The 20,891-nt window shown below is 41.8% G+C and overlaps 1 long non-coding RNA gene and 1 other non-coding gene across 2 annotated transcripts; both read left to right on the top strand.

Annotated features, from left to right (window-relative positions):
- On the top strand, positions 1 to 6,181 carry LOC140912067 (uncharacterized). The gene is made up of 3 exons (XR_012159215.1): positions 1 to 87; positions 742 to 938; positions 5,341 to 6,181. It is a non-coding gene; the product is annotated as an uncharacterized lncRNA (long non-coding RNA).
- A 13,394-nt stretch (positions 6,182 to 19,575) lies between these two features.
- On the top strand, positions 19,576 to 19,739 carry LOC140912169 (U1 spliceosomal RNA). Its single transcript, XR_012159247.1, has one exon. It is a non-coding gene; the product is annotated as a U1 spliceosomal RNA (small nuclear RNA).
- The last annotated feature ends 1,152 nt before the right edge of the window (positions 19,740 to 20,891 follow it).

Genomic DNA, 20,891 nt, shown 5'->3' with positions numbered 1-20,891 from the left:
CTGTTTCTCACCCTGGACCTGGAGCCAGTACCCCCGAACCCACCCAAGACTGCCTCCCAGACCCGCCAGGCGGAGAAGGGACCTCTGGTGAGTGTACCTTTTTAAATAGTATACATGGTTTAAAATAAAGCGTGTTTAATGATTAATTTGCCCTGGCATTCGCGGCCAGTACAGCTACTGGAAAAGTCTGTTAAAGTGTCTGGGGATGGAGCGGAAATCCTCCAGGGACATCTCCATAAAGCTCTCCTCAATGTACTCCCAAAGCCTTTGCAAAAGGTTTCTGGGCAGGGTAGCCTTATTCCGTCCACCATGGTAGGACACATTACCATGCCAGGCCAGTAGCACGTAGTCGGGAATCATTCCAGAACAAAGCATTGCAGTGTATGTTTGCTGGCGTTCAAACAACATCCGTTCTTTATCTCTCTGTGTTATCCTCAGGAGAGTGATATCACCCTGGTTGAAATAGGGTGCTTTTCCTAAGGGGACATTCAGAGGTGCCCGTTCCTGCTGGGCTGTTTGCCTGTGGCTGAACAGAAATGTTCCCCGCTGTTAGCCATGCAGTGTGGGGAGGGGGGAGGGGTGAGCCACACGGTGGGGGGAGGTAAAATGCGACCTTGTAACAAAAGCACATGTGCTATGTATGTAATGTTAACAGCAAGGTTTACCGTGAAAGAGTGTACCCATTGTTCTATAAAATATGTCTTTTTAAATACCACTGTCCCTTTTTTTTTTCTCCACCAGCTGCGTGTGTTTCAGGATCTTCTCCTTCCCAGAGGCTAAAGATTAGAAGGCAAAAAATGGCACTCGCAATGAAATGTTCTCTGACCTCATGCTGTCCTCCCACACTGACAGAGCACAGACGAATACGTGGAGGCAGACAATGTCAGAGTGCAGGAAAGCACAAAATGAACACGAGGAGAAGTGGCGGGCTGAAGAGAGTAAGTGGCGGGCTGAAAATGATAGGTGGCAGCAGCTTGATGAGCGGAGGCAGGATTCAATGCTGAGGCTGTGAGGAATACAGTTTATTAAATTAGGTTTAGTAAAGGACTCTTTCAGTGAATTTTTAAGTGATCTTATTGAATTTCTGATCCCTTACACAAAGATTATTTAAATTTTCATAACGACTTTGTGTTTCATTATTGTCCTTAATTTTTTAATTTGTAAAGCATGATTACTTTCACATTGAACTGCACTGGGCTACTGTAGCTCTTCAAACGCTGGAAACCAGATGTGAGCAGTAGGGAATGACAAAGCCTCTCAGACTTCACTTGAAAACAAAATAGGAAAAATTTCATAAATATTCATGTTGCCTTAAAACTTGTGCAAAATTAAAGATTTTTTAAACAATACCCAAATAATAAGATATATTGAAAAAATAAATTTAGGTTTGGTATCATCCCCAATAAACTCTTGTAACATCCAACTTTTCTTCTGAAAACTTTCTCAAAATCCATTTGCAGGGTTCATAAATTTTATTGGAGAAATTTAGCATCAGTGTTGGCATCCACTTGTCAATAAGGATCTTGGAGAAAAATTGGAAGGGGGCACCTATTATCTTTTTACATTATAGATTCCCAGGGCCCATTCAGTGGTAGCAGAGTTTAGTAAATTAGTTTTCATGATGATGTGGTCTGTCTGACAGACCATTTCAGCGTTTACAGGGGATTCTGTGTGATGTTGGATTGGCTCTGGGGTTTCTTCATCAGTTTTTTGAATGAATTACTGCATGAATTTTATTGTCAGAATTATTTATATTTCACAAATTTTAGAGATGTTTCATACAATAAAACTAGTCTCCCATTTCTTCTGGATTGCAAGAATTTTCTTAAAATTGTGATTTACAGAATCCAGTTTTTATCTAACAAGATGATATTGTTTGAAGGAAAGTTCCTGGGGTATTGTTTCTTCTGTGGAAAGAAAGCAGACTTTTTAATTCTAAAGCTTTGTCATCATCATACATGTTAAACTGAATCATTGAAGGCTAACAATTAATTGGTTCTATTCTAGTATCCTGACAAATTAAGTGAGTCTGTTTGCACAAGTGGTTATAAATTGCTGTATGATTCACAGGGGTCAATTAAGATTATGCTGGGCCTATCTCCACTAAAGTTTTGGACACTTTCTCATCGCTCTCTTTGCCCCCGCCTCCCCCAAATAAATAAAAATGTTGGCTTCCCTAGATAACAGTGTGAACTATTTTTGCTGACCAAGGCTACGTCTACGCTGCAATCAATAGATGTTATTTGCAGCTTGGGTAGGCATATATGTGCTAGTTTTAATCTAGTTTGCATGGTTAAAAATAGCAGTGCAGATGTGGTGGCACAGGCTTCAGTAGAAGCTTGCCCAGTTCCTCTGGGTACATACATAGGTAGCCCGTGCTATGGCCTATACCACTACATCTTCACTGCTATTTTTAGTGTGCTAACTAGATTAAAAGTAGCGCAGGTAAACCTACCCAAACTGCAAATCAGCCTAAGTCCGATCTATATGACTTCCAGCTTGTTACCTTACCCCTCTTCCTTGCTTTTCCATGAATCACATAACATGTCATGACCAAACAATGGATGGGGGTACCATGAACATAGAATTCGTCTTCTTTTCCTAGTTGGTGGCCTGTTTCTATCAGAAAAGGAGTACTTGTGGCACCTTAGAGACTAACCAATTTATTTGAGCATAAGCTTTCGTGAGCTACAGCTCACTTCATCGGATGCATAGCTGTACAGTATGCCAGCTGTTGCCCAATATCTGTACCGGTTCCCTCTTTCACCATTAAGTCTAGAACGTAAAGCTCCTGCCTTAATCCTCCCTGGACTGACTCAGCACATCTGAATTCTTGGGGTCAAATAACTTCACATCAAATGGTAATTTAATGAGCAGGACATGAAAAAAAAGCAGCATGTTTGGCTTCAAAGCTGTGTTGAGATCTGAAAGTAATCCATGACAGGCCATATATCTGAAAGTCTTGATGAATGTGTATTAACCCCTATGAAAGCTTACTGTAGTTTATACAGAGTAATAGTAAATCATGCATATAACAAAGATCACCCAGCACAAAATGCCAAAAGGGGAAAAGAATATTTGGAAATGGCTTAACCAGCTCATCTGATGATGGATCAAAACTTACAGTGCATACTAAGATGTTTTTACAAAATGGCTCCAGTTCATGTTTCTTTATTGAATTCTATCAGGTATTTCTTTTTTTAATTGTGTACTGACAACATGGAATTTCATTTTGCAGATGTTTTGTAACAAGCATTTCTGCTTTAGTTAAAAAGGAAAAATCTATAAACAGCAGAAAAGTAATGTCTAGCTTCAGAATAGAAGCTGATACTTACCAGTGCTTGTTACGGGGGAGAGAGCACAAAAGAGACAAAAGCCAGTTGAAGGGGAGATAGAGAAGACTGAAATGATGGGAGTGGGAGCCAAAAGGATATGACATGAGAGCAAAGAATGAAGCAGCTCTTGAGTTTTTGCATGAGTATTGAGCTCTGAGGAGGAACAGTGATCAGAGCTGTGCAACTGGAGGAATGCCTCCAAAACAACAGCAACCAACTTCCTGCACCCAGGGCCGTCCCAAGCAATTCTGGGGCCCTTCGCAGACCCCCACCCCCATGGGCTTGGGGGTCAGGGGAAACCACGCCCCAGCACTCACCGGCGGCATGGCTGGGGCTAGGTTGCTGCACTTCCCACGGCCGGTGAGAGCAGGCCCAGACCCCCTGCACACCTCAGGGGAAGGGGGGCGGGGCTGGGGCAGAGCAGGGGCAGGAAGAGAGGGCTGGTGCAGCAGAGGGCACCAGGAAATTTGGTGCCCCAAATTTCCTGGTGCCCTACAGAGCTGCGTACTTTGTTTTAAGGGGTGCAGGCAGGGCCGTTCTTACCCATATGCAAAGTCCCATCCCTAACAAGCACAGCATACTTAATGAAATGTAGAGAACACCATATTTACTGTTGATTAAGCTGAAGTGCATGGGACACATAACAGAGTGTTGGATGGTAGAATGTGTATGAATTAGCAATAGCCTTCTTGGGTACACAATGGAATAAAGAAAATCAGTTGACACAGAGGAGCATTTCTTTCTAATATGTTGATAAAGAAACAACTCAAAGAGTTGTCTTACAGCTGAGAAACAATTCTGGGAACTGCAAATTTTTACACAATCATTATTTAAGCGGGGGGACACGACAATGAATGGGTGTGGATAAAGTTGCCTATTTGGACATAATCAAAATAAAGAACAATGATCAAAATACATTGTAGATAATCAGATAAAATATCAGTTTAGGTTTTTTAAACTAACATTTAATGAACACAAAAGAAAACAAATAGCAACAAAAATAGTCAACAGAGCATTAAACATGGTAATTGTCATGTTAAAAGCACAAGCTACAAACAGAACTGTGAAGTTAATAGCACCACTTCAATCAGTTTTATCATTAGGAGTCAAATAGCTGAGAAATATTTTAAACTGATCCTAGCTTACCTTTTCTTGGGAATTTTTCTATTATAAAATACAACCATAGTTCTCTGACTTACCCCTGCAATACAACTAATGGACCTAATGCTAAATAGGCATCCACACTCATGTAAGGCTTAAATGGAGTGGAAATGTAGATCACTGCCACACAGAGTGATTCAGGAGCCCTGCCCCTCTTCCAGGACTGTGGAGTAAGTTTTCATGATGCCTTTTCATTTGGAGCAAAAGCATGAATATTTGGAGAGCATTACTAGTGGATCACACACTGAATCCACAAGGTTTAAACCACATGCTAGAAGGGAGCAGTAAACCATATTCACAATTCCATCTCTCAGCATACAGTAGCAGACACTGTGTGCATGATGGTCCTGAGTCACATGTTGGAACCAAAGATTCAGCCCTGCCATGCTTCAGAATATTTTCCTTGAAGCACTGTCCTTTAGCTTGGGCTATTTATTTAACAATTTTTAGCTTTACTGTGTGAATAGTCATTACACATTGTTCCATGGTTCACCTTGGTAGAAAATAACTTCACCTATATTTGGATCTTCATTTCTGTTGGTGTGTTAGATTGGCATTCCTACTTTATAGAAAAAATAATAATTCTTTGTAACTTCAAAATGCAAATATTCCTGAGAATGTGTCAGATGTTTTAACGTATGGTACACAAACTAATTAAATCCCATATGTCTAAGAATTTGCTGTTCCTGGAATAATTTTGACAGTATGGAACACAATTTGCATTTGTTTATGCCTGCTGTTGCTTACTGCCTATGGAAATATAATGTCTTAGCATTGTAAGGCTATATTATGGTAGATTTTCAGATTATATTCTGTGTGATATTTCTTTTGATCTCTCTTTCAGTGCAACTGAAATATACTTTCTGGAGAGGATATTACAGATCAGCTTCACTTTGTAAGGAACTCCCTCTTCTCATTTACTGCCTTTAACTGTAAAACAACGTATAGAGGAGAAGCTTGTGAAAATCTGTTTTACTTGTACCAGGCCTAGAGTAGAATTGCTTTCTTACAATGCATATTCATATGTACAATTATTATTTATTACAGTAGTGCCTAGAGGTTCCAGTCATGATGGAAGATCTATCATTATGCTAAAGCACAGAGTAAAAAACAGTCCTTGCTCTAAAGAACTTGCAATCCAAACAAAGAAAACAAAGAAAAAAAGTAGTTACCAACAGCTCAAAAATACATAGAATGTTGATCACATTTCCCCGAACCAGCCTTTCCTGTATTCTATGTATATGCCACAACCAACCCATAGTGGCCACCTCTCACCAGGCCCACCCCACAAAAATTGCTAAAACTTAATCTGAGCGAATAAAACAAAGACAGTCAGAAAATCAGACTGGTGAAAAGTGTCTCAGAGCCTGCTTCTGGTTCCCATCTTCTCTGCTCCATGTGGAAGGACCTGGGGGTAGCTCCTGGCAAGGTGTCATAAATATAAAGGGAAGGGTAAACCCCTTTGAAATCCCTCCTGGCCAGAGGAAAAACTCCTCTCACCTGTAAAGGGTTAAGAAGCTAAAGGTAACCTCGCTGGCACCTGACCAAAATGACCAATGAGGAGACAAGATACTTTCAAAAGCTGGGAGGAGGGAGAGAAATAAGGGGTCTCTGTCTGTCTGCTGGGGATAGACCAGGAATGGAGTTTTATTACTTTTAGTAAGTAATCTAGCTAGGTATGCGTTAGATTATGATTTCTTTAAATGGCTGAGAAAAGAATTGTGCTGAATAGAATGACTATTTCTGTCTGTGTATCTTTTTTGTAACTTAAGGTTTTGCCTAGAGGGATTCTCTATGTTTTGAATCTAATTACCCTGTAAGGTATCTACCATCCTGATTTTACAGAGGTGAATTCTTTACTTCTATTTACTTCTATTTCTATTAAAAGTCTTCTTGTAAGAAAACTGAATGCTTTTTCATTGTTCTCAGATCCAAGGGTTTGGGTCTGTAGTCACCTATGCAAATTGGTGAGGCTTTTTATCCAACATTTCCCAGGAAAGGGGGGGGTGCAAGTGTTGTTGGGAGGATTGTTCTTAAGATCCAAGGGTCTGGGTCTGTAGTCACCTAGGCAAATAGGTGGGGCTTTTTACCAAACCTTGCCCAGGAAGTGGGGTGCAAGGTTTTGGAAAGTATTTTGGGGGGGAAAGATGTTTCCAAACAGCTCTTCCCCAGTAACCAATATTTGTTTGGTGGTGGTAGCGGCCAATCCAAGGACAAAGGGTGGAATATTTTGTACCTTGGGGAAGTTTTGACCTAAGCTGGTAAAGATAAGCTTAGGAGGTTTTTCATGCAGGTCCCCACATCTGTACCCTAGCGTTCAGAGTGGGGAAGGAACCTTGACACAAGGTCTTCTGGGAGAGAGTGCCAACATAGCCCATTCCTCCCCCTGCAGTCACTGGCAAGCAGCTCCAGGCTACTTGTCAGCTCCCTGTGTTGGGGAAGATGGAGAGAAGAAAAGGAGTTCCTGGTGTCATCTCATGAAGCAATATTCAGAGTTTTTCCATTTGAAAGCCAACCCCCCCCCCCGGAAAAAAACCAAACATCCCCTTTGTTTAGGACAGACCCATTTGCCAATTTCTGCTTTGGCAGAGCTGTGGGGTTAGAAATATGTGTTAATAGTATCATACAAGGGAATTTTACAGCTTCACATACAATGTTACACATTTTATCAGGACAAGACTGATCAGCAAATTATGTGTTTTCAAAATGATATCTTACATGGCATACCTTGAACAACAGTATTGTGGTGGAATGCTTGTAAGCATGAACGCTCAGTAAAGGAATATGAAGATAGACCACTTCTGGTCAGGGGTTACAGCACAGGAAGATGGCAAGGTAGTATACAGGAATGGGTGCCCAGTGAGCTTACAGGAAGGGATGTAAAGATCATATCTTGATTTTTGTGGCTGCATATTTATATTGCATTAACCTTGAAAACACATTAAAAAAAGCTACCTCATGCTCTGCCCTATAGCTCAGAGCATGGTGGCTGCTGCGCTGTGTAGCACTGATAGAGGCATATGGATGTGTGAATGCCTACTATGTTAAAGGGGTGGTGGGAGGGGGGAAGATAAAGGTTGAGCATGATGTTAGCATGCAGAGAAGACAAGACCTCTATCTCTTGCTCTAATTCTCCTTCTGAAGGGTAAAGGGTTTCCTGGTCTGTTTCCTAACTCTCGATAGATGAGGAAGGTCTCCTTTCTCTCCCTTCCTTCCTTTGCTTCCTGTAGATGAGGAGAGGAAGGGAACTCTCCCCTCTGCTTCTCTATGAACTTGATGGGGAGGAGTCTCTCCCCCCCCTTCTTTTGGTGATTGAAGGAGTCTCCTCCTTCTGGATTTCTGATAGGAAGGTGTCAAACTGAGAAGGGGGTGGTCATGCCTAATGGTTAGAGCATTGGTGATTGGGCCTAGAGATCAGGCTGGGACTCTAGCTAAGTGTCAGAGCAGAAATGAAGAATAGAATTGGAACAAGGAACAGTCTGTCTGAACCACCAAGTGGCAGGAATTACTCCCAGCAAAATAGTGATATTGAGCAGATTGAAGTGGCTGCTGTCAATGGGAGCCAATATTCCTGGCCTTGGAGGTCACCTAGTTAGACCTTCACTTGTTGATTGTCAATCAACCAGGGCTCAGCCATAGAATCCTCAGGTAATCAGGCTCAGAGATGACTAAAGTTAAAGATTTTTGTCAATTCACTGAAGCCTGCAACCTGTTTGACTTTTACTAAAAATAGCCAAGGGGTGGGGGAGGAAGAGACCAACAGTGGGAGCTCCACAGGGGGCTGACCACTGGCTGCTGCTCCAGCCCTGCTGCTGCTGCTCCTGTGGCAGGGGCTGACTCAGCCCAGACACTGTTCCAGCCCCAGGCCGCTGCTCTGCCAGCCGCAGCAGCAAACCTGGCCCTAGCCACTGCTCCCATGGCTGACTGCTGCTCTAGTCCTGACGCGGCTCCTGGGCAGGAGCTAGCAGCTTCTCCAGCCCTGCCACTGCGGCGGGCTGAAGCCAAAGAAATCATGGAGGTCTGATAAAAATCAGAGAATCCATTACTTCAATGACAGAATCATATCCTTACAGAGGACTCATTACTGGATGATACATTCCCCACCCCCCATGAGGAGCTGGGACAGCAAATGTCAGGATATTGGGATTGCACCCCGTACACAAATGGAAAAGAGATAGAAGGACCTTCTCTGCCTCCTTACAATGAGTGACTATGGTGCCACCTTTCTCCTCTTATTCACTCAACCTTGCAGTAACAGTGACATGCAAGTTGAAGAGCTTACAGTCTTGCAAAGCAAGTATCTTACAACTTGAGCATGTGTGATAGAGTATATCAGCTCTGTACTGAAACCAGGAAAATCATCTGGTAATCACAATAAAACAATTGACAAAAGAGGTAGTGTTGGGTATATTTACATACCATTTATAATGGCCTTATTACAATTCTTTACATGAACATAAAATGGCTTGCACAACAAGACTGATCATCTGTATTAGTTTTACATTAATGTATTCCTTTTAGTTTATAATTTAACTTTGACTCAATTTTGCACTTGTGAAAAATGATGGCTAAAGAGCCCAGCACCCTGAAGCCTGACATCCAAGATGGGGTAGCACAGGCAGCAGCATGGTAACATTCCCCCTACAAGCTGGAGCCACTCTGTCTCAATCTTGCTCTGACAGGCCCATTCGGTCCTGAGGCAACAAGGACACCAATTGGTGGTAGAGATTTGTAACTTAGACATTTGGAAGTAGCTGAGGCTATTAACTCATTTCATGTAAGGTACTAAACAGTCATCTGCTGTTCCAGAAATGCAGCCACTACCAATTTAAACTGAATTTGAACTGGTAGATTAAGGTGAAAAGATCCATATCTGATTACTAACATCTTGAGCCAAATCGTACGACTCTGTTAACTATTGCGTATATATATATGTGTCTTTCTGTTAATAAACTGAATACTAATTAATCCCCTAAATTAAAGTATTAATTACAAAAAGTCTGTATCATAACTAACACCCGAAGTTCAATAATTAGTGTGAAAAGCGGAAATGTCATCTGCCCTTCAAAATGGCTTTGTAATTAGCTGAAAAATCTGGGCCTGCAATCCAATCCAATAGGTGCTGATCAGTGCCGCTCCTGTTTGTCCTTGACTCTACGCTCATTAACAGAGCTGAAATCCAAACAGGCTATATATGATATAAATTTGGAGGGTCTTCTATAGCTCCCTCTTATCCTATGACCACCTCCAGGCACTCAACACTATTCTCCATCATGACTGACATGTGTGACAACCACTTCAGCATACAAGCTTCATCTTCACCTGTCTTCTAGGCTCCCTGGCCGCTGATGACACCATGCATGAAATCTAAGAGTATGGAGCTGAAGTACAACTTTCCAGACAGTGAGCAGATGTACTGTAAGAGACTTCAGTATCTGCCATGGCCCTCTCCTGGGAGATGGGATATTCAGAAATTGATGGCTGTCAGCTAGGTTGGATGTGTGCAATTACAAGGTCCTTTGAGGCTCCAGAGATCTAAGGCATATGGTGATCAACATAATTATGGCCAATTTCTTTAGAGTGGAGAAAACCCTCTGCTACTATAAAGTTTGGACCAAAATTCAAAAGTTGTATCTGCTAATTTCAAAGTCTTGAAGATCAGCAAAATTGTAAACAAGGAAAGAATTTTGATAATTTGAGAAGATTCTGTCCTTATGTATCAATGAATCATTTAGAAGAATAACACCCCATTTAGTTTGCTACAATCCTCACATTTCATGACAAAATATTAATGAAGTTGCTTTTAAAAGAAATGGCTGCAAATATTTAATATTTCTCATCTGAAAGAAGTTACTTGTGATTGAGAAACATTACATTTTATTACTTTTTTCAAGGTCTATCTATAAATATTATCAATTTACTTTCAGCACCACTTTTTTAAAAAGAGGAAGCCTGACCCTAGAGTGAAAATACAATTTTATGTTTATACTTGTATGCTGTGTTAGCAAGATATTGAGCATAAATGGGTGTATTTATTTGCATGTGCAATTAGGGTAACTGCAGGTGCAAATGAAGAAATGCAATTGCATGTGTATTTTGGCTTCACCTACCTCCTGAAAATATGACTCAAAGCATGAGAGCCCTTACACATCAGTTGATTAACTCCTGGTGGTTTTAAATGGAGCTTCTTGTTATGTCACCTAAGGTCATAAGTGTTCTTAGTTATATCAGCCGTGAACTAAAAAAATTGAAACCTCTGCTCTTTGTATCTTAAAAAAAAAAAAAAAAAAAAAAAAGCATAGATTTCTATTTTTAGAAGCCAGGAACACTCCATTTTTTTTTTTTGCTAAAACCAGAATTGCATAGTGGTAATCTTTAATACAATATGACCTAATCTTTCTTCCAGAAAGAAAGGAGCTTTAGCAACAAGTTCATGCTGCATGGAATACTTAATTTTCATGACATTTGCTAAGTTTTTAAAAAAAAATAAAAGTTTAGAACACAAGACAGGCATGTGGACTATTTGTAATAGAACTCAAAGGGGTTGAAGTTCATCCTACAGAGCAGAGGAAGCCTTTCTGCAGACTATTTTAGATAGAGTTTGTTGTTCTAAGAAATACAAATATAGCTTCATTCCAAGTTTATGTTTGTACTTTTAGCAGGGCCAGAAAGTTCTCAGCAAAGTCCTGTTCACAGGGAAAATATTCTTTCCATGTTTCCTAAAATTTTCACTTTCTCTTTATGTATTTTATTTCTGTCTTTGTGAATGCTGCCATTATGCCAACTGACAGGTAAGGCCTGAGTCACCACTCTTTTACATCAATGTTATCTTTAACTTCAATAAGGTATACCGGCGTACAGTTGATGTGAGAGAGGGGAGAATCAGGCCCCGAGTTTGCAAAGTGTTTTAATTGGCAAAGGAAGCAGTAATGTCTATTAACTGTATTAACCAAAGGGTGTAATTATCTGGATTTTGGGTGTGTCTAGATAGTTTGTCACAATTGAACATGCAAGACAGAACTTTATTACTAAATTCTAATTTGTAGAGTTATGACAATTCATTAAATGCCATAACTCTTTTTCCTTCCCCTCTATCCTACCTCTGCAGAACTGAGCTAATTTCTCTGCAGGCCAAAGCACTTGGGACCACTTCTCCTGTCACTGTGAAGGAAACACTGATTATTATTTCAAACTGACATAATAGCTGAACCTAGCAATATATTTCTAGAACCACATTATTCCATTCAAAGACTGGAGAGCTTCCAGAATAAGTTGAAGGAAGTAGAATATCGCACCAGATGACAGCATAGTTCTGATCACACAGAATGCATCTGTGTATAATTTAAAACTCATTTGTCTAGCTACCAGAACTTTAGAGAACCTAGATAAATCTCAGTGGAGTTATATTATCTAACTTGAAAATAGCTGGAATTTCACAGAGGTCAAATGGAAATAATTTCAATAGAAGAAATTCACAAAATCTTCTGGTACAAGTAATTGGAGCAGATACTTTCAGTCACAGCACAGAATTTGAAAGGGTGCCTGCAGACCTTGGCCCCAGCCCAAGTGTAGAAGAGATACCTAAGATGATTGTTCTGAAGCTACTGCACTTTTAAGAGATGAGAATTTTGTACCATGCCAGGAAAAAACAGGCAGAGATACCCTCGAAAGACTTTTTTTTTTTTTAATTTACCCACACATCATTGTAGAATACAATGGACAATTAATAGACTTCAAAAGTGGGTTTGCTGCTTCTGAAGATAAAGCGATGGTCATAATACTGTTCACCCGATACATATACTAATTCCTCATTGTGATTTAAAAAGTTTCAACGTAGGAGGCTGAATTTTTCTCTTGTTCTTTCCCTTATCCGATCAACTGGGGTCAGATCATTGTACAAGCATCCACCATCTTCATTTGTCTGAAGTGGCACTAAGGTCCACTTGCTTTCCATGTTCTTTGATACAATCCAACCATCGCTTCCTCAGTGTCTTTTTCCTTTCATCTTCTCCTGGAATACTGTCAGCACCATGTCCCCTTCATTAATCCTCTGCATGTGTCAGAGCCAGCACCATCATGCTTCCTGGATTTTCTCAGCCACACTACAGACTTGGACTTCCATCCTAATATTTTCATTTCTAAATCCGTCTCTCTGTGTAACTCCTCTCATGGCAAGGCAACATCTCAGACACCTGTAGGCATTGAACCTGCAGCCTCTATTGCCCATGCTCCTGCACCATACATCATTGCAGGGCGCACCAAGATTCTATATCGCTGAGCTTTTAGTCTCAGTGGCATACACTTGTCATATACAATCCCTGAGATGTTATTCTACACTCTTCCAGCATTCCCCAAGCTGGACTGTACCTCCTATTCAAGTTTGTAGTCTTCTGTAACCCAGACACCAACGTACTTGAACTGATCAGTCTGGGTTAGTCTCACTCCATTAATCTCTGATGCACATGACCTCAGTCTTAGTCATGCTTATTTTCATCCTATGCCAGGTCACTGGTAATACCTCTGGTTTACCAGTTCCTCGAGGCCTTTTTTTGAGGATGCCGTTATTGCTATATCTGCAGATAACAGCTTCTCAACATTTCCCATTGGGATCTTCCTGCTGACATAGTCCATCAATATAATAAACAGCAGTGGACTTATGTATTGGGACCAAGATAGATTTGCACTAGTCCTAGGGAAATTCTCTTGTCTTGCCATATGGCTTTAAGCACTCTGCTCATCCATTTTCAGCCTCTCTCACTCAGGACTTTCACTGGGTCCACTGTCATTTCATCAGGTCCTACTGTCTTACTGTTAATTTCCTGGATTGGATTTCTCACCTCCTTCTCTGTTGTTTATGTCAGACTCAGGCACAGCACTAGGATCATATGTTTGCAATTCTGCCCCAGCAGGATTTGCCTCATTTAAGATTCTCTCAAAGTATTGTTTCCACTTCTCCTTCCTTTGTTCAGGTGTTACTAGCAGTCTCCCATGATCATCATTTACAATACCATCCTTCTCTGAGTGTCATTTTTGCAATGCTATAGATCTTTTTGCTAGCTTGTTTACAAGTTCAGTATATAAGTCATCTAAGGCACTTTTTGGCCATTTTCACTCCCCTCTTGGAAGTTCACTTTGCTTCTTTGTATTAGTTTTGATTTCATTTACTCTCATTGGATTCATTTTTCTCTTTATGCACCATTTTCTTCTTTCAGATTCCTACTTGCATTTTATTGGTCCACTACCTCTCCTCTCTTTCCCTTGGTTTTCCCCATCTACAAACCTCTTCTACCACCATGATCCATATTTGCCAGAGGAACTTGTGAAGGCCAAGACTATAACAGGGTTCAAAAAAGAACTAGATACATTCATGGATGATAGGTCCATCAATGGCTATTAGCCAGGATGGGCAGGGATGCAAAACCATGTTCTGAAGCATCCCTAGCCTCTGTTTGCCAGAAGCTGGGAATGGGCAACAGGGGATGGATCACTTGATGATTACCTATTCTGTTCATTCCCTCTGAAGTACTTGGTATTGGCCACTTTCAGAAGATAGAATACTAGGCTAGACAGACCTTTGGTCTGACCCAGTATGGCCATTCTTATGTTCTTTTAAGGTGGTGCCACTCCTCTTCAGTGGATGTCAAATCAGTTTCCAGACACTTATCCTGCACTGCTTCCACAAACTTCTCAGCCGCCCTTCCCATTAATTTTCCATACTTTCAGGGGCATGCACAAGGGGAGCAAACAGGGACAACCCCCTTCCCAATGATCAGCAGGGCACAGAACTACTCCAGCCCCAGGGCCGCAATGGGGAGAGTGAGCTCCTCCGGTCCCCGGGTCCATTGTGTGGCACAGAACATGCCCCTCCAAAAGCAAGGAAATTAAAATTCCTGTCCACACCCCTACATACTTTAATCTTGTTTCTTTTGAGCTTAGTTCTCTCCTTTCCCAACACTACCACAATCTCTTGATAGTCCATAACTATGCTCCTCTGAGATTTCCTCACCAACATCACATCAATCTGGTTTTTGTTTTCACCAGTGATGTAGGCAATGAAATTACTCACCCTCTTCTGGAACCATATATCAGCTGTTATCCATTGTTTGACAACACACGTCTAGTAGTGCTTTCCCTTCCTCATTCATGCAGCCTAGACTGCATTTTCCCCAAAACATTTCATAATCTCTTCTATTTTTGCATGTGAGTGGATTCAGATTACCCGTATCACCAACAGCTGATCAGGGTTGCTGTGTCCACTAGTGCCTGCAAATCTTGGTGGAAACTCTCCATCACATCCTGGCTGAGGTGCATAAACTGATATCACAAACATGATGTACCTTTTAACTAGGGCTCAGTACAGCCATCAGTCTGTCACTTACCCTTAGCTTCAAACACCATCTTCCTCAGCTCTCCTCTCCCTGCCACCCAGACTCTAGTATGCCCCTTTTTGTCACCTGCATAGGAGAGTTTACAATCTAAGCTCAACTCCTTCATTATGTTCCCCATCCATCATCTTTCCTGTAGACACAGAACATTGATACCTCTCCTTAACATTGCATCAGCTACTTCTATATCTTTACCAATGAAACTGGATACATTCAGTTTTGCTACTTTTATAATATGGGGCTTTTTTGGCTGTGCAGGTCACTCCTTTAAGTCTGATTCTCTGCTCTGACCACCTCTCCCCTGACCCTTTATAGGGCAGTTCAGACACTGGCCACCAGAAATTCTGTTGGGCTGGTGCTGCCAGCCTTAGGGTGGGCAAACTGTTTGCATAGGGCTGAAATCCCCTCCCATTGTTAGTGGTAGTCCCTAGCAGAGAACCATAAAGGCCGGTCTCACCCCTCCTCATAATGAGTGTCAATTACAGCCCTTCGGTAACTTGCCATAAGAAGAAGAAATCTGCTTGCACTGACAGTCACTTTGTGCCAATAAGAACTCTAGTGTATCACTGACATCCCCTATATCCACCACACTGCGAGAGTCTTTCTCCAGTTAGGCTAAATACATGCCCACTCTTCCCCATCTTGTTAGGATTGACTTGGTGAACCATCAACAGGAAGTGCTGGTGCCACCATTATCCAACACCAGGCTGCTTTTAACCCAAGGACCGGGAGTTGAGATCAGACTTTTCCTTCTCCTAGATAGGCTGTCCTCCTGGGCTAAAGGGTTCTATCTGTCCTGAACTAATGCTTATTTTAAAAGCACCTGATACCCACCTTTCACACTCCTAATTTCAGTGAAAACATCTGTGGCACCTGAAGGCAAGTGAAGAGGAGTTTTGCTGTCAGAGGCTATCATAGATGCCAGCTATGTACACTTTCATGCACTGAATTCAGGAAAGAGGGAGAAACAGTGATTAAACTCCTGACATATGTTAAGCCAGGACTCCCCACTGCTTGTGAAGGCCATTGATCTTAATACACACAGCTTTGGAATGTGCTGGTAAAATTTCACAGAACTTTTCTAGAAAGTAGTATTTAATCTTTGCCTGGAATTTTCTAATCAGAATTGTCTTGTTTCTCCTGCCATAATAGGACACTTTCCCATGCCATTTTGTAAGGACTTCAAGGATCATCATTTTGAAGAGGCTGGCAGTAAACAGCCTCAGCCGACCACTAACCCTTTCAAGCAGCTTCCTTCTCTGGCCCTTAGAGACCCACCTCATTATATCCTCAAGGACCATGATTATCTGTAATGAGTAACTTTTTGGCATAGAATGGTAATGACTACTAAACTTAAGCCCCCATGCCCAGCCAGCCCTCACAGCTGCAAGGGTTAAAAAAACTCCCCTGTACTCCCCATGCTGCATGCTCTTAAAGGCTTGTGAAGCAATGGGGATTGTGAGACATAGTAGTTTTATACACCTGAGATGGGAAAATGTAGACAGTTATAGTCTGGCACCCCCCTCCTCAAACACACACCCTTAACAATGGCTTTCTGTTTATCAGTAACTTCAGCTGGGGTACCCTTTAGGAGTATCCCTTCTACACATACTGATCAACTCAGCCTGAGGAGGAGAGAGAGAAACAGACAAGAGAAGACATGGTTTTCAAATTGATCCAGACTACCTAGCCCAGAGTCAGATTCAAAAATGGTGGGAGCATATGCTTGAGAAGACAGAAAGATTGAGAGGTGCCCCAAGACATCCTGCAGCACTTGAAGTGAGGTGTTAGAGCATATTATTGATCAAAGCACCCAAAGGACAGCATCCCAACAGCCACTCCACAGCTTGGAGAAAAATTCCTTCTGGCTGTGGTGGTCAGAGCAGGAGAAAGGACCTAGTGCTCAGAGTACGAGTCCTTAGCCAGGGGCCAGAGCCAAGGGTCACAGCTGGAATGAAGAACCAGGAGTCAGAGCCCAGGATCAGAACTAGAGTCAGAGGCCAGAACCAAGGGTCAAAGTCAGTCAGGAATCAGAGCCGAGGGTCAAAATCAGGAAAAGCAGGAGCAGGACTGGAATGGACCAAGATGGTACAAGGCTAGGAACAAAGAATTATCCCAATCATGGGCAAAATGCTTCAAGCAGCCAGCAGCTTCTCATTTTAAGAGCAGGTCTGCGAATCCTCTCAGCCAACTGGGCAGTTTGGCCAATCAGGTGTCTGAAATGGGGCCCAGCTGCATTCATTAGACTGCCTGGGTTAACCTAGCAGGTAAGCAGGCTAGCTGTGGGTCCTTACTCCTGACAGGGCCATGAAGTCCTTTCTTCTGTAGAGTCTCCAATCTTTCCTGCAGCAGTATCCCTGGCATTCAGCCCCAGTGAACAATAATGAGAACTACTGTGAACACACCTACTGCCTGATGTGATGTAGCTGCATACACCTTGCTCTTTCTTTTTCTATATATTTATAAAATTCTATTTCATGAAAACAATTTTATTTTATTTACAATGCAGAGATGAAAATCCCCCAAAGCAATGACCCTTCCTCCCCATTAAAAACACAATTGATAAACCAGTTACTGTATTTGCATAAGCCCAAAGTAACATGCTGGCTCCTGCTTACTGTCAAACTGTGCTCTTAACGCTTCTCTAAACCACACAGCACCTGTAGTGATAAAAGTCTTGTCTCAGGCTGCTCCAAATCAGCAGACAACCTGGCAACCTCACCCCTCTACCCTGGCAGTAGTGTTTCCCCTCTAGCTTCACCAATGTTATGCAGTACACAACATGCAACAATAATGTCAAGAGTATTTTCCAGCCTTTTCATGAGACACCTCCACCTGCCCTATAGTCTTCCAAAGGCACATTCTACAACCATCTTTCACCAGTCCAGGTGATGTTTAAATCTGTCCTTCTGTCCAGGCACTTGTATGGTTTGTGGCTTCATGAGCTAGAGAAACAAAATGCAGTGTCCCTGAGTATCACAATTGGCATGGCAACCTCATTAATGACAATAAGACAGTCTGGGTAAAGTGTCCTTGCTTTCAGCTTTGCAGAAAGTCCTGTATTCCTGAGATGTGAGCATCATGAACATTCTCTATTCAGACAACATTAATATCAGTAAATCATCCTTAATGCTTGCATTGCCGTGGGGATGTACCGTTTCTGCTTATATACTCAGAGGCAAGGCAGTGGGGAGGGACATGCAGATTTGGGATATGAGTCCCATCTATTGCCGCACCACAGATCAGGAAGCCCATTGCATCACATCCATCTACCACTCCTTCAATATTGCCCAGCATGAAACCCTGTGCAACAAAATATGTTTAATCACCTTGCACACGTGGATGACTACTGGCCCCAAACTGATTGCCTATTGACCATTAGCAATCTGGGGTTGCAAGCTTCCAGACAGCAACTGCCACCCATTTCTCCACTGTCAGAGCAGATGGTCTCTGTGCACTGTAGAACTAGGGTGAGCTCAGCACACAACCTTATCATGTGGCCATCTGTATCTGAAAATTCTGCAACCACTGCTGATTGTCCCAGGTTTGCATCACAATCCAATCCTCATAGTATGGGCCCCAAACCACTACTCCGCTGTGTGCAGTTGGTTAGTGAATACTTGACAGCATTCCAGCTTCCTTTTCTGCTTTGCACTCAGGCTCAGTATCCTTGCTGTGTGTCTAAACACATTGGTTCCCCAGACACAAAATAATCTCTTGCTCTGTCCTTAAAATGGACAAGACAGCTCCACTGATCAGTAAAGCATCCATGTTTCTGATGGCAAGAAAGAAAAATGGCATAACAGAGAGTAGAGTATGGGATGGAACGAGGGATTTATGGAAATTTTACCTCAAACTTCCATAATTCCCTAGGAGGGTTGATGCTGTCCCCAATACCTAGCAACAGGATCACAAAACACTGCAAACATTTTCTACAAGGTAGTGTGCCAGACAATGGCATGGGGGACACTGGGATGTCTTCCCAAAATGCCCTGTCTTTTGCGCATATAACCTGTTTCTGTGAGGACATGCTGCACCAGCAAAGGCAGCCCAATGTGATTGCACTCTGTCAAATGAAACATGTTGGTTGCAGTATGCTGGCAGAACTTCTGTCAATAAAACTTTCTAGTGTGGACATGGCCTTCATCAGGGTTGAAATACATTGGCGAGGCAGTGTAGGGAATTTACAGAGCTAGTAAACCCGTTCTGCTGAGAGAGGACTTCATTCTCCAGGACACCCAATCTGTCACCCTTCACCAGCATTAAAATCAGTTGCCAACAATTATGAGAAACATAAAATGATAAAGGGGGAAATATTAACTTCTTGATAAATTTCCTTCTTTTTTCACTCTTGGTTTGTAAGGCTGATTCTGTGAAAATGCCAGTGAATCTTACTGTCTCGTGAATCCTAGCTATTCATTGGCTTGCATTGCATAGATGTCATTCTGTTAAAAGCCAACCAAATCACACAGTTACTTCATGCCTAAAGCAAGCTTTTAAAGAGATGTTCATTTGCATACATAGTCTTCTGCTGGACTGGAATGTCAAACTGACAAAAATGTCATTTAAGGAAAGTCTAGTGTTAAAAGGAGAAGGAATATACTGGCATTTAGAGTTTGGACCTGGGATCATGGAAGGAACGTTAACAAAAGGAATGTCTGCTACATTTGCATTCATAGTCTAATCATAATCCAATGTCAACCTGGCAGAGGAGATACCATAATCACGAAGGTGGTTTTCCCAGAGCGAGGCTCATCCATTGTACTGCAGGTGTGCTGACCCCTGCGATTCCCCAAGTGTGGGAAACTTGACTGCATAAATTTGTGGTCGTGGGGGACTGCGTTCGCACTTTCTCCTGGCAAAAAAACCCTATCTTCTTAAATGCAATGGAGTGGTTAAGTTTTGAGATGAAACTTTTGAATGCAATTCTGCAAACTGAACAATGAGTTTCAAAAGGTCAACAGAAGCAGTAATGGCTTGTAATTTGTATGTAATCCAGATACATTACTTTATTACACGATAAATAATGTATTAACATACTGCATAGATCTGTGTTAGCTTTGTGTGTTTTCTATTTCTTGCCTAATGACTTGCATTTATCTTGCTCATCTGTTTTGTTTTCTTTCTTTCATCATCAAGAACAGTACACCAAGAAAGTAGATATTAAAGAAAGGCCCATTCAGTACTTTCTAGAAAAACTGAGTTTACACAAACAGGGCCTAAACAGGAAAGGTCAAGTCTTCCACTAAAATTTTGTGGAACTAAATTAAAAGCAGAAAAAACAGCTGCTCTGCAGTCTTTCATTTCTATCAGCTCTTCTCTGCTCAATAAGAAAATGACAATGAAAAAATAAAGAATTTAGCAATGCTCAAACACTGGCCCCGTACTCTATGTTGGCTGAAGTTATATTCAGGACAATCATAGATGCAATACTCCATATAATAGTAAGAAAGGAAAAAAGAGAAGAGGTGAAAAATTGGAGGAGATTGAAGCAGAGGGAAGGATTGTGTGTGAGAGAGTGGGGAAGGTGGAAAAGATTTATAGATTACCTGAAAAAGAAAAAATATCATGTAGGAAACCATTTTTGCTTTTTTATAACATTGTAATGGGGTCTACAGGCATCAAGTTGAGGAGTAGAGCAATAGTGGGCTATAGAGTCCTGAACCCCTCAATAGGAGCAAGGCATGTTCCCAGTGGAGGAACAGTTTAAAAGGGCACTGATCGTCCAGGAGAAGGGGGAAATGAGCTAGCCTGCATATGGCATCAGGAAGCAAGGCTGATGTGGAGAGCTGTGCCAAGAGTGGCAACAGCTTTAAAAAGGCTGTTTTATAGCAAGGGTGTGGTTTTCCCCACTCCCCACCCCCACTTCTTTAGGAGTTAACAGCTAGTTAGTGTACAGGACACTAAAAGACTGAGGCCTGGTCTACACTGGGGCGGGAGATCGATCTAAGTTACGCAATTTCAACTACGTGAATAAGGTAGCTGAAGTCGACGTACTTAGACCTACTCA

The sequence above is a fragment of the Lepidochelys kempii genome, chromosome 5 (assembly GCF_965140265.1).
Source record: "Lepidochelys kempii isolate rLepKem1 chromosome 5, rLepKem1.hap2, whole genome shotgun sequence".
Lineage (NCBI taxonomy): Eukaryota > Metazoa > Chordata > Testudines > Cheloniidae > Lepidochelys > Lepidochelys kempii.
Note: the sequence above shows the minus strand (reverse complement) of the source record. Positions and strands in the feature narration are given on the sequence as shown.